This window comes from Micromys minutus, assembly GCF_963924665.1.
Source record: "Micromys minutus genome assembly, chromosome: X".
Taxonomy (NCBI): Eukaryota; Metazoa; Chordata; class Mammalia; order Rodentia; family Muridae; genus Micromys; species Micromys minutus.
Window position 1 is genome coordinate 92,137,873 of NC_137970.1, and position 13,176 is coordinate 92,151,048.

The 13,176-nt window shown below is 41.9% G+C and overlaps 2 pseudogenes across 2 annotated transcripts; one reads left to right on the plus strand and one right to left on the minus strand.

The window, feature by feature from the left end:
* Nucleotides 1–1,192: 1,192 nt before the first annotated feature.
* LOC308414755 (small ribosomal subunit protein eS17-like) lies at nucleotides 1,193–1,599 on the minus strand (annotated as a pseudogene). Its single transcript has one exon. The product of its transcript is annotated as a small ribosomal subunit protein eS17-like (transcript).
* On the plus strand, nucleotides 1,598–9,970 carry LOC308415139 (ferritin light chain 1-like; annotated as a pseudogene). Its single transcript has 3 exons — nucleotides 1,598–1,613; nucleotides 2,103–2,158; nucleotides 9,378–9,970. The product of its transcript is annotated as a ferritin light chain 1-like (transcript).
* The last annotated feature ends 3,206 nt before the right edge of the window (nucleotides 9,971–13,176 follow it).

A 13,176-nucleotide genomic window follows, 5' to 3' on the forward strand; every position in this document is an offset into this window, starting at 1 on the left:
AGTAAGACCAATGGAAGATTTGAGAATTGGCGGGTCAGTGAAATTGTCCATGAAATATGTGTGAGAAGCCACGAAATGTACAGGAAGCAGTCTGAATGTTCTTGCAACTCTAAGTGCACACTTAATTATTTTACTAATTGATGCTTTAAAAAACAAACAAAAACCTCAAACAAATAAACGAAAAAGATCTGTGGGCTAGAGAGATGGCTCAGAGGTTAAGAGCACTGTCTGCTCTTCTGTGGGTCCTGAGTTCAATTCCCAGCAACCACATGGTGGCTCATTAACCACGTCTTCTGTATCCATTCTTCCCTTGTGGAACATCTGGGTTTTTTCCAGGTTCTGGCTATCACAAATAAGGCTGCTGTGAACATAGTGGAACATGTGCCCCTGTGGCATGCATGGTGGAGCATCTTTTGGGTATATGCCCAAGAGTAATATAGCTGGGTCTTCAGGAGGATCTTTTTCCAATTTTCTGAGCAACTGCCAGACTGATTTTCAGAGTGGTTGTGCCAGTTTGCAATCCCACTAGCAATGGTGGAATGTTCATCTTTCTCTGCATCCTCGCCAGCATGTGCCATTGGCCAGCTTTCTTTCTTTTTTAATATTTATTCTATATAATACACTGTAGCTGTGTTCAGACACACCAGAAGAGGGCATCAAATCTCATTACAGATGGTTGTGAGACACCGTGTGGTTGCTGGGAATTGAACTCAGGACCTCTGGAAGAGCAGTCAGTGCTCTTAACCGCTGAGCCATCTCTCCAGCCCGGACCAGCTTTCTTAAAGTCAAGATTACATTTGGAGCCCCATGCTTATGCACTGGTTACATCACTGAATAAGGTCATAAGTATCAGTGATACACTATAAAACATAGGCCTAAAGGAACTTATCCACAATGTGCAATAATTGCTCTCCCTCTAGGAGCTTTAAATATGTAGGTAATCATTACACAGAACATTTGAAAAACTGAAGCGGAATTATGAGTTCAAGCCTTAGCCTAGGCAACATAGGAGAATTTCGTCCCCCGGCTCTTTATGTGTGTGTGCTCACGAATTCAAGTGCAAGTGCTCAAAGTGCATATACATATACTTTAAAAAAATATACATAGATGCTATTAATATATACTTGTCTTACATATACATAGATGGGTTTTTTTCTTGTTTTCAGGTTTATTGAAAATATGGCATCACAGATTAAACAGCTACACGTGGTGTTTTGAAATTCATCCCAACTGAAGGCTGAGTGACCTGGAGGTCAGAGAGACTGCCAAAGTCCAGAAGCTTCAGCATTTCCTTGGTGTCAGGATCTACCTCAGTGATCTCCTGATCTAGGGCCGAGACCTCAGGAACGTAGTTATCTCTCCTCTCTCTCTCCTCTTCCTGCATCTTGATAGAGATTCCTCTCACAGGACCTCTCTGAATGCGCTTCATCAGATGCGTCACATAGCCGGCTATCTTGTTCCCAAGTGTCTTGCTGGGGATGATGGCGATTTTCTCGCACACGCGCTTGTTGGTGTGTAGTCATCGCCCAGGCGTGTGTAGTACTTCTTGATAATGACCCGGGCCGCCTTCTTCACAGTCTTGGTGCGAACTCGGCCCATGTTGATGGGTCTCGGTAAAAGAGATAGATGCTATTTTTAAACAAAGGGTTTCATTTTTGAAAATAGTTTTTATATGACAACACAGTAAAATCCAACTTGAGGCCAAAATGAATTATTTCAAAAACTAAGGTCTGGTGAGAGATAAATGAAGGGGTTTACTGCCAAGCACAATGACCTTGGTTTCACCAATCCCCAGGTCCCACAAAGTAGAAGGGGAACTGACGTCTGCAACTTGCCCTCTGACCTTCACATGTGCACTGTGGCACACCCCCCAGCCCGCACACTAATATCACTCAGCTGAATCTGAGTTTGAACAAAATTTTCCCACGGTCACCCTAACTATTGGCTTTGGCCTGACTCCAGTCCTGAGCTTTGTGACGTTAGCTACACAGAAGTTGCTCTCAGACTCAGCTTGACGGTAACAGAAGACATTCTCTCAATGGCTTGTTTCAAAATGCAATGAAAGGATGTAAAAAGACTTACCAAATTTACTTGTGCCACAGGGCAGCATTTTCAACAGTATTCAACGGAATACTGCAGTGTTGCGGAATACTGGAAGGTGGGTCTGCCGCGGACTGGTGTTAAAAGGCTAGAGTCACTTCTTGTATATTCAGAATATACATCAGCACTGCAAGCTCTCAGACAAGTCCTACAAGTAATGCTTAACTCTCATTCTCCCAAACATTGTCCTATAATTTAGCCTCTCTCTCTCTCTTTTGTATGTGGGTGGTGTTTCAAAATTAATGGAACACACAAAAAACTGATTCTGTGAAACGATGAACTTGCACTTTGCACTTTGGAAATGGCAGGATAAAGCCATAAAGTAATCAGGGAGATGAGGGTCTACAGATCTTGTGACTTTTCTTTGGGAGGGGCTCTGTGTATCTGATGACTCCTGTGCACAAAAGCATTCAAGTGGGGGAGGGGGAAAGTGTTGGAACTTTGGAAAGTTCGGAACAACATAGTCTTATAATAGAAACTTTGTATTGTGAACCACTCTGGGCTCCAAGACTCAAGAGTTTCTGCTTAAAGCTTGAGGCTGGACACTAGAGATCTGGCTTAGCCCTTAGCTAGGAATCTGACCCACTCTTCTGACTTCCATGGATGCCAGCCACACGCATGCAAGCATGCAAGCAGGCAAAACATCTACACACATAAAGTAAATAAGTTGAAAAACAGGAGGAGGAGGAGGAGGAGGAGGAGGAGGGAAAAGAAAGAAGAGAGAGAGAGAGAGAAGGAGGGAGAGAGAAAATGACTGGAGGGAGGGAGGAAGGAAGGAAAGGCAGCTTTAAGCAGACCACAGAAATGGAAGCATGGTGTTTTGTAGTTACTCGAAATGACCGCGAGATGGCGCGCTTTCCTAAATGGTAGCAATCTGTATTACCTTGTTTCAAGGAGACTGGAGAAGAGGGAAAAACATCTGTGAAGACATGATAGTGTTTAAAGTATTAAAGCCGAGGATAACAAATTATAAAAATAAGGGGAGGCCAAATACAATTACAAAAATATGTAAAATGTCTGTTTCTTAGTCAAGAAAGATTAAAAGAAAAATGAAAAAGTCTTAATTTTGTAAGAGTAAAATATAATATGTAGAAATTTGTGAGACAAAGTCTCTAACAGTCAAAGTATCAGCTTCATATAACAAGAAATAATGTAAAAATAATTGTTTATTGTCAGGTGGTGGTGGTATAAGTTTAATTCCAGCATTCAAGAGACAGAAGCAGACAGATTTTTGTGAGTTCAAGGCCACATGGTCTAAGGAGTGAGTTCCAGGACAGCCAGGGATATGCAGATAAACCCTGTCTCAAAAAAGAAAGAAAGAAAGAAAAGAATGAATGAATGAATGAATGAATGAAAGAAAGAAAGAAAGAAAGAAAGAAAGAAAGAAAGAAAGAAAGAAAGAAAGAAAGAAAGAAGACTGGAGAGATGGCTCAGCAGTTAAGGGCACTGACTGCTCTTCCAGAGGTCCTGAGTTCAATTCCCAGCAAGCACATGGTGGCTCACAACCATCTGTAATGGGATTCAATGCCCTCTTCTGGTGTGTGTGAAAACAGCTACAGTGTACTCACATATAATAAATAAATCTTAAAAAAAAAAAAAAAAATGGAAGGAGGGAAGGAAGTTAGGAAGGTAAGTCGCTTACTAAGCACATGTTAGGTACTTTATGCTGCTATCTATCACTAGCCTGTAACAATGACTGTCCTCATTTTATGAGTGAACCAAGGCTTTTTAAAATCACGGATGATCTGTTCAAGTTCCTAGTGTGAAGTAGGAGAGACAGTTGGGAGTCTGAGGCTCTCCCTCCGGAGCACTGACATAGTCTTTTTATTTCTCTTCTGCTTCAGCATGCTCAGCATTGCTTGGCTCCTGGCCACCTCTGTAGCTTTCCTCTCTCACGTCCCTGAGTATAACCTTTCCTGCTTTCACTCGATTCTATTCTGGGAAGTGTCTGCTCTCCAAGCCTGGGTTGGGTGGACTTCCTTCAAGTGTCCAGAGCTCCCCGTCATGTTCCACGCTGCATATTTCCTCATCTGTGCCCTCCAAAGAGAGTTAGAGTGGAGCAGAGGCTAGCTCTGGCTTGCTCCCACTACACTCCCAGGTCCTGGCAATGAGGCCGATAGAAATATTCATATCCTTTCTCCCTGTCTCCCTGTACCAACCTCGTGGCCTACTTCTGGGATATCCTCCCAACCCAATTTCGGACATTTTTTTTCCTTTCTTTTTTCTTGAGACAGGGTTTCACTCTGTATCGTTAACTAGCTCGAAACTCCCTGTGTAGACCAGGCTGGCCTCAAACCATGTTCTGCCTCTGTTGTCAAGTTCTGCCTACCTCTGCGTCCCTGGTGCTGGGTTTAAAGGCATATGTTACCATGCCCAGCCAGAGTCTTTGCAATCGTTTATGACAATTCAGTCTTGAGAGTCTCTGAAGATTGCTACTGTCCACATCTTGAATTAGAGAGGCAGGATACTTTTTGAAGAGTCACATCCTTGATATGGCAACAAACTCAGTGAGTGACTCCAATCATGATTGACTCTATTTATACAGGAATTTACAAAATCATGTCTTTTACAATATCTGACATATTAGCATTCTTAATATTTATTATTTTATGTGTATGAAGTTTTGCCTGCATGTATGTGTGTGTACCATGTGTATGTATTGCTCCCAAAGAGGACAGAAAAAGGGATGGCAATTGCAGATGGTTGTGTTCCATCATGTGGGTGCTAAGAACTGAACCTGGGTCCTATGCAAGGACAAGTGCTTTGTACTGGATAGTGTTGTCAATTTGATACAAACCGAGGTCATCTGAGAGGAGGGAACCCCTCCATAAGATTGAGATGTAGGCAGGCTGGTAGGTCATTTTCTTAATTAGAGATTGATGGAGGAAGGCGCAGCCAGTGTGGGTGTTGGGATCCCTAGGCCTGTGGTCCTAGGTTCTATTAAGAAAGCAGGCTGAGGAAGCCATGGGGACCAAGCCAGTAAGCAGCACTCCTCCACTGCCTCTGTGTCAGCCCATGTCTCCCTTAACCTGCCCTGTTTGAGTTCCTGTCCCCACTTCCTTCATTGATGAACAGTGATATGGAAGTGTAAGCTGAATGAACCCTTTCCTCCCCGAGTTGCTTTTGTCACAGTGTTTCACCACAGCAATAGAAACCCTAAGACATGCTCTTACCACGGGACCATCTCTCCTGCTCCCCACTACTAGATTTACAATCCCAGATGAACTACACAATAACAGTGAAACTAGTCACGCCAACTTCTATCCTGCTGCAGATGGCTCGCTCTCTAGCTGAGCTTTAATGCACATGGCCTTTGCCATTGTTTGCACTCCAAGGCATGTGACCTGCCTTACTGTTTTCCTTTGAATTCCTCTGATTTCAGCCAGATTTTGTACATCACTTGGTTTCCTATTCTGTGCTGGCTACTATTATTTTGCTAATTTATGAGTTATCTAGATCTTTCTTCTTGACTTAAAAAATACTTGGATTTTTGGAATGTTGATTCTGTGTAGTTGTGTGCACTATGGATTTCACCTCCCAATCTGTGGATTTTCTGACTTTTTAACTGAGAGTTCTTGGTTATAAGTAGTCCACTAGGTTGCCTTTGTGTTTTGTTTAACTCTGCTTATTTGAATGCTGTACAGCTTACTGCTCTTTTAGAATCATCTTTAAAATGTTGGAAATTTATTTTATGGGGGAATTTATTTTGGGGATACAATCCTGCAATTTTACATGCACAAGTAAGGCAAAGAATGATTCTATGATTCCTCAAACTCCCATTTAGCACTCTTGTGGTCTCTGGCTTTCCTACTGCTACTCATGGTAGTCACGGATCTGGTTTCCATTTAGTTTTGCCTATTCCAGTATACAATGAAATGAAGTTGTGCCGAAGAAAGGCTCTTGGTTCTAGGTTCTTTCACTCAGCAGAATGAATTTGAGACACATGTATTTTTGAATGCATCAATAGTTAGTTGTTCCTTTATATTGTTCAATATTGCCCCATCACCACTTTAAGAACATTCTTGTTTTTTTAAATGTTTTTGGTAAGTATGATGAATAAAACTACCAAACACACTTAGTATATAATTTTTAAATTGTGTGTGTATATGTGTGTTTTAGATAGAATCTAGAGGCATCATTGACCGTGAGTTTGGAGAAAGGGTCCCATTGGCCTGAGCCTTGTTGAATATGCTAAACTGGTTGGCCACCAAGCACCAGGGATCTGCAGGTCTCTACCTCCTCAGCATTGCAAGTACAGGCTAGCACAAGTGGCTTTTTAAAAAATGTGGCCACCAAAGTTCGAACTTAGGTTCTTATGCTTAAATAGAAGGCACTTTGCCTACTGAGCTATTTCTCTAGCCCTTGTGCAGCTTTTGTGAGTCAGCACCTTTTCACTCCTCTAGGAAGATTCTAAGACTGTTCTGTCTGCAACTATGTGTATGCATCACATGCATGCCTGGTGCCAGGGTTCTTAGCCTTGGCCAAAAGACCTTCACAGAAGTGTTTGGAAGCATCCCTTGGAAAACAGAAGGGGGCTGTTTGATGGGCCAGGGCTTCTCTTCCCCCACTTTTGAGTCTTCTGAGTCCAGGCAGCCCCCATTAAAGGCTTTCTCTTTCTTGAATACTTTCTTCCAGCCTTGGAATAGTAATGGGTTTTTCAGCAAGCAGTGATGAGAGAGCACAGGCCTTCCAACCTCTGCTCTTAATTAAGCTATGTTGGAATTAATTTTTGAGACAAACTTATATAGCTCAGGATGGTCTTGAGTTGCTATGTAGCCAAGCATGCCACTGAAATCTCAGTCCTTCTGCCTCTATGTCCTAAGTGTTGGGGTTTAAGAAGTTGAGTATATCAACATGCTGAGCTTATAGGAATTACATCTATCAATCAGTCCAAAAGAATCAATCCTCTTAGTTCACTTCAACTGTGAAGGAAGTAATACTCTATTTACAAATTTCTACCTATGCATAAAATTAAAAGACTAAATACAGGTTCCATGAGTTCCAAGAGGTTTGAGGCTTTCATGCTACCCATTCTTAGCTAAAATATTTATTTTACCCGAGTGCTGAAGAGACTCAGTGATTAAGAACATTTATTGAGCAATCAGAAGACCTTGAATTCTGATTCTAGCACCTAGGTAACAAGCCGAGCCTCACCCATGGAACCCCACTGCTGCAGGAGGAAGGGAGACTGGATGGTCTGAAGCCTGCTGACTTCCACCCTAGTAGCAGTAACACAAGGCCTAGGTCCAGTGCAAGACTGTCCCTCAAAGGGACAGAAAGAGAGGAAGATACCAAACAACCTCATCACCTGCACACACACACACACACACACACACACACACAGGATTGCACTCACAAACACATGTATGCATATACACAAATGCATTTTGTTTTTAAAATTGAGCTTTTATAGCTACTTTTCTCTTAAAGTGACCAAAAGCAAAACCATGCTGGTTAAGTAAGATACTTGAGATTTCCAAACACTTTGTAAACTATAACTATTTAATATGTTTATAGTCTCCTTTACTTACAGCTGAATCAGGGAGAAGCTTGAAAGACCATAGCTCCATAGATAGCCTAAATTACTTCTCAAGTCAAGGACAGGAGACTCCTAAAAGTTTGTGGGCTTGTAAATTTGCCTTTCTCTTGTGTCATCTGTTTAGAATTCAGACACTCCATGTTGCCTTCTTAGGTATAATGCTAACCACCACAAAGAACTGAATGGAAATTACCTTTTAAAAATGCTTTTACAATGTAGTCACATGGCAATAATTAGAAAGCAAAAACAACCAAAGCAATGAATGTCTGTGCTTAATACAATTTACTATCTGTGAAATGTTAAAAAACAGTTCAAGTATAGAGCCAGGCATGGTGGTACACACATACAAAGCCGGCTCTTAGAAGGCTGAGAGAGAAGGGTTATCTTGAATTTGAAACCAGTCTGCAGCACATAGTGAGTTCAAAGTCAGCCTTGGATACAGAGAAGGCCCTCATCTCAAAGCAATACAAAACCTTTTGGTTTTCAGAGGCAGGATTTCACAGAGCCCAGACTGGCCTCAAATACTTTTTAGATGAGGCTGAACACACACACACTCAACACACATACACACACACATGTGCACATACATGAATACATGTTGCACACATGGGAGAGTTTAATCAATAAAAAACTTGGGTACCTAAAATCAACTCATTTTGATATTTATATTAGTTCGAACTTAAGAATGAGTGCCCTGTTAGCTGAAAGGGTTTATAACCCCATGGGAAGAACAACAATATCAACCAACCAGACCCCCAGAACTCCCAGGGACTAAACCACCAACCAAAGAGTAGAAATGGAGGGACCCATGGCTCTAGCTGCACATGTAGCAGAGGATGGCCTCCATGGACATCAATGGGAGGAGAGACCCTCTGTCCTGTGAAGGCTCAATTTCCCCAGTGTAGGGGAATGCCAGGGCAGTGAGGTGGGAGTGGGTAGGTGGTAGGAAGAGCATCCTCGTAGAAGCAGAGAGGGTGGATGGGATGGGGGAACTAGGAAATGCAAATACATAAAATGTGCAATAAAAAAAGAGTGCCCTGTTACCTGTTTCAAATATATAAAGAAATACTGTAGCCAGAGAGATGACTCCGCAGTTAAAAGCATTGACTGCTCTTCCAGGGGACTTGAGTTTAATTTCCAGCTACTACATGAGGACTAACAACTACCTATAACTCCAGTTCCAGAGAATCTTGAAGCCCTCTGCTGGCCCCTTCAGACACAAAGCATGCGCATGATACATGCAGAAAAAACAGCCCCTCCCCATACACACACCATGAAACCAAACATGGTGGTTTATAACTACAATTATAGCAGTCAAAGACACTGAGACAAGACTGAGACAAGGTCAATCTAAACTACAGAGAGCCTGGCTGGCTATACTACAACACAATAAAAATTAAACCATGAGAAAAGTTTTCTCTATATATTAACAGGCACATAATATATAGTTTTTGACCAATAGGCTTGGTGTCATGCACCTGTAATTCCAGCACTTATAAGGTTACAAGGTAAACTGTAATATGGTGTGACCACAGGAGGCTAGCCTTGGCAACATCCTGAGACAGTTTTAAAATGCTTAGGAAGCACTGCTTTGGAGGTCCCGTGGATCTGTGTCTTGTTTCAGCAGTGTTTGGATCGAATAGACCCGGTGACCTCCACTTTATTAGCTCCCAGCTGTCTTACAAGTCTATCCGGTTGCAGCCTCCAGGACCATCTCCTTGCTGCCTTCGCCTCCTAGGACCAGCCAGCACCGTCTTTGTGGTTAGCACTATACTCATTAGCCAAGACCTCTCAGATTCGTCAGAATTTTTCCACCGAAGTGGAAGCTGCCGTGAACCTCCTGGTCAGCTTGCACCTGCAGGCCTCCTACACCTACCTTGCTCTCTGGGCTTCTTTTTTTGATTGGGATGACATAGCTTTGGAGAGCATAGGCCACTTCTTCCGTGAACTGGCCGATGAGAAACGTGAGGGTGCCAAGTGTCTCAAGTTGCAGAACGATCATGAGAGCCGTGTACTGTTCCAGGATGTGCAGAATCCATCTCAAGATGAATGGGGTAAAACCCAGGAGGCCATGGAAGCTGCCTTGGCCCTGGAGAAGAACCTGAACCAGGCCCTCTTGGATCTACATGCCCTGGGTTCTGTCTACACAGACCCGCATCTCTGTGACTTCTTGGAAAGCCACTTCCTGGATAAGGAGGTGAAGCTCCAAGAAGATGGGCAACCACCTGACCAACCTCCATCGGCTGGCAGGGCCACAACCAGCACAGACTGGCGTGCCCCAGGGATCTCTGGGCGAGTATCTTTGAGCACATCACTCTCAAGCAGGACTAGGAGGCCTCTGTGCCTTCCAAGGGGCTCCCTCCTCTGCTCTGCACCAGCCGCCTCAGGACCTCCAGCTGAATGAACCTCTAAAGCTACTAGGAAGCTTTGTAACTGCCCTGGAGCCTCTCCCAAGTCTTGGACCAAGAAAAAGATAAAGCTTTTTGAAAACAGCAAATAATAATAATAATAATAATAATAATAATAATAATAATAATAATAATAGTAAAGTTTAGTTTGTGAGAATAACTTGGAAGGGTAAGAATGGCTATCCACATAGCCATTGTTGGACTAGCTAGACCACAGACTATAAGCCATTCTAATAAACCTCCTCTATATTTTATATAGAATGAATATATTACAAAAATCCCCTTTATATAATCTATATATAAAATAAATATGTATTAGAATATATATTCTATCAGACATGTTCCTCTAGAGAACCCTAACTTTGATGCCATCTCTGAAACCTATAACTACGAGACCCTCCACCTCTGAAGACTATGTTCACTAAGGATCTTTACCAGGAATTCACTGACCATCTTGTGCAAACCCACACCAGAGTCTCAATTTGGGGGACCCTGATTCCAGCTGTGGCCACCACATTGAGTTTTTATATAAGAAAAATAAAGTAAATTAAGTCTTATTTATTTTAAAGATATCTAGAAGACACACAGAAATGTATGAACCAATGAGTATTCTAGAAATAAATAGTATTCTCTAAACAAATCAAATGAACACAAAGAGAGGAGAAAGATTCCCCGAGTATGCAGCAGACACACATACCATTACTTACATTTTATCTTGTAAACCAGCTGTTTATTAGAGGGATCCATGCAATTATGAACTATAAAGAGTAAGCTCTGAATTCCCATACAGAAAGAGGAAGATCACAAGCTGCAGTCCAGCCTGGCTTACATAGTGAGCTTCATTTCAGGTCACAAGGACTACATAGCAAGACCCAGTCTATAGTTTTGGGTGATAACAATGGCATCTCTGGGACATCCCATTTATTCTACAGGTTGCCAGAGTCCCAAAAATACTGGCAGGTGTCAAAACATCAAACACTATCCACTCACATCTCTGCCTACTAAGCTTCTTTAAAGGGCAAAAGTAGCTAGGCTTGGTGGCACATACCTTTAATTCCAGCACATGGGATGGGTAGGCAGATGGATCTTTTTTGTGTAAGGTTAGCCTCATCTACAGTCTCAGGACAGAGCTACAGTGAGACCTTGGGGTTTTTGTTTTTGAGGCAGCAAAAACATTTTGCTTCTTCATTCCCGAGTTTAGAGTAGCAGAAGAAAAAAATTAAGTTAATTCCTTGGTTTGGGAGGAAACATTAGATTGACTGTTCCCTCCCAGAAACTATAGCTTTTCTCATTGTGTGCTGAGAGTTAATTGGTTTTCTGTCAGGGCACACAAAGGTGATCAGGCTCTTGTAAACAGCCAACTGAGATCTGCATCCTAACCACTTTCAGCAAGCTATTGACTACAGTAAGTCTCAAAGCTTTTTTTCCTTTAGCTATCTTTAAAAGTACCTTTGAAATTAAAAAAGGAGAGCTTTTCCTTTACCCTACTTTTGCTTCTCCTCTTTTTGTAACTTTCAATCTTTAGTTCATTGGAATCCCAATCTACTCCCCTCAAAATCTCTAATATCTCCTCCATGCCCCTTGCTTACTTGTCCAAACATTTTCCTCCCAGCTATAACTCCCCAGTCACTTTAACTTTTGACTCTTTTGCTCATAAGGAACATCGACACCACTGAAAACTAATTACCTGAAGCTGAAAAAAAAAAGTGCAAATCAGAACTAGACGTCATGCTACCCACCTGACAGCTTTCAGATGTTCAGAGAGCTGCTGCTCCTTGCTGCTACTCATCAGAAGATTATTTTTTAACTGAGAAAGTAATTTGTCTTTCTCACAAATGTAGATAAAAGGCACCAAGTATATGAGCTTCTATACACTAGAAACAATTTCAGTTTCAGCTATTCTTTGCCAGACTAGTGTGGCTTGTGTTATATAGTACCTGACACCTGGCTAAAAGTTTTAGATGAAACCTGTCAGATCTCTGCATCTGCATTTGTCTTATGTATGTATTTTCTACCTCTGACTGGTACTTTCAAAATTAGTTTGTAAATGAATTCTACTTGTCGTAAAGCAAAACAGACAAATTATTTTCTCAGAAAATACAGGAAGTAACCCAAATGCTTTCTTTTGTGATCCTCATTAAATAAGGATACAGTTAGTTTAATCCAAAAGCTGTAACACTGGAAGTGGGCAAGCATGCCTTGGTAAATGCTGTGTTGAGTTTCCTGTGTAAACAGGATTCAATTTCAAATCTCTAGCCAGTTGTGACTATGCAGCAATTTGTTACCCAGCATACCTGCACACATGTGCACACACATTCATGTATCACATGTATCAATGGAAATGGCGGGAGAGTTGTCAGCATCAAAAGTGATGCAGATCTTACAACTTTCATTCTACATGGGTTTCTGGGTGTGAGTACAAGTTCTCTGAAAACAGAAATATTTATCCTGAAGATAGTCATTCAGACTATTTTGCCTTACTACAACACTAAGACCATGGAGGGCTGGAGAGATGGCTCAGCAGTTTAGTGCTCTTCCAGAGGTCCTGAGTTCAATTCCCAGCAACCACATGGTGGCTCACAACCATCTGTAATGGGATCTGATGCCCTCTTCTGGTGTGTCTGAAGACAGCTACAGTGTACTCATATACATAAATCTTTAAAAAAATCTTAAAAAAAGAAAACATCTTAAAGAAAAAGATAACCATTGAGAGCTAACAAACATTATCTTGAATCACCTTCAGTTCACTTCTGTGTGTTCACAATGCATTGTACACATGCCTACATGTATGTGGAGGGCAGGTCAACGTTAGCTGTCTTTCTTCAGGTGTCACACATGGTAATGAGACAGTTTCTTACTAGACTGGAGTTTATCAAACAGGTTAGGGTAGCTGGCCACCAGGCCCCTGGTACCTACCTCTTTACCTTCCTAGTGCTGGGAGCACACCACCATACCCAGCTTTCTGAAAGAAGTATCAGGAGTGATATTTGCACTTTCCTGAGCCATTTCCACAGCCCTTTAGCCACATTAATAGTTATTTACTACCAATCTCCACTTAACAACCTGGTAAGAAGCAAGACTCTTGGAATGTGTCATTAAGCATAGTGACCCCATTTCTACCAATCCTAA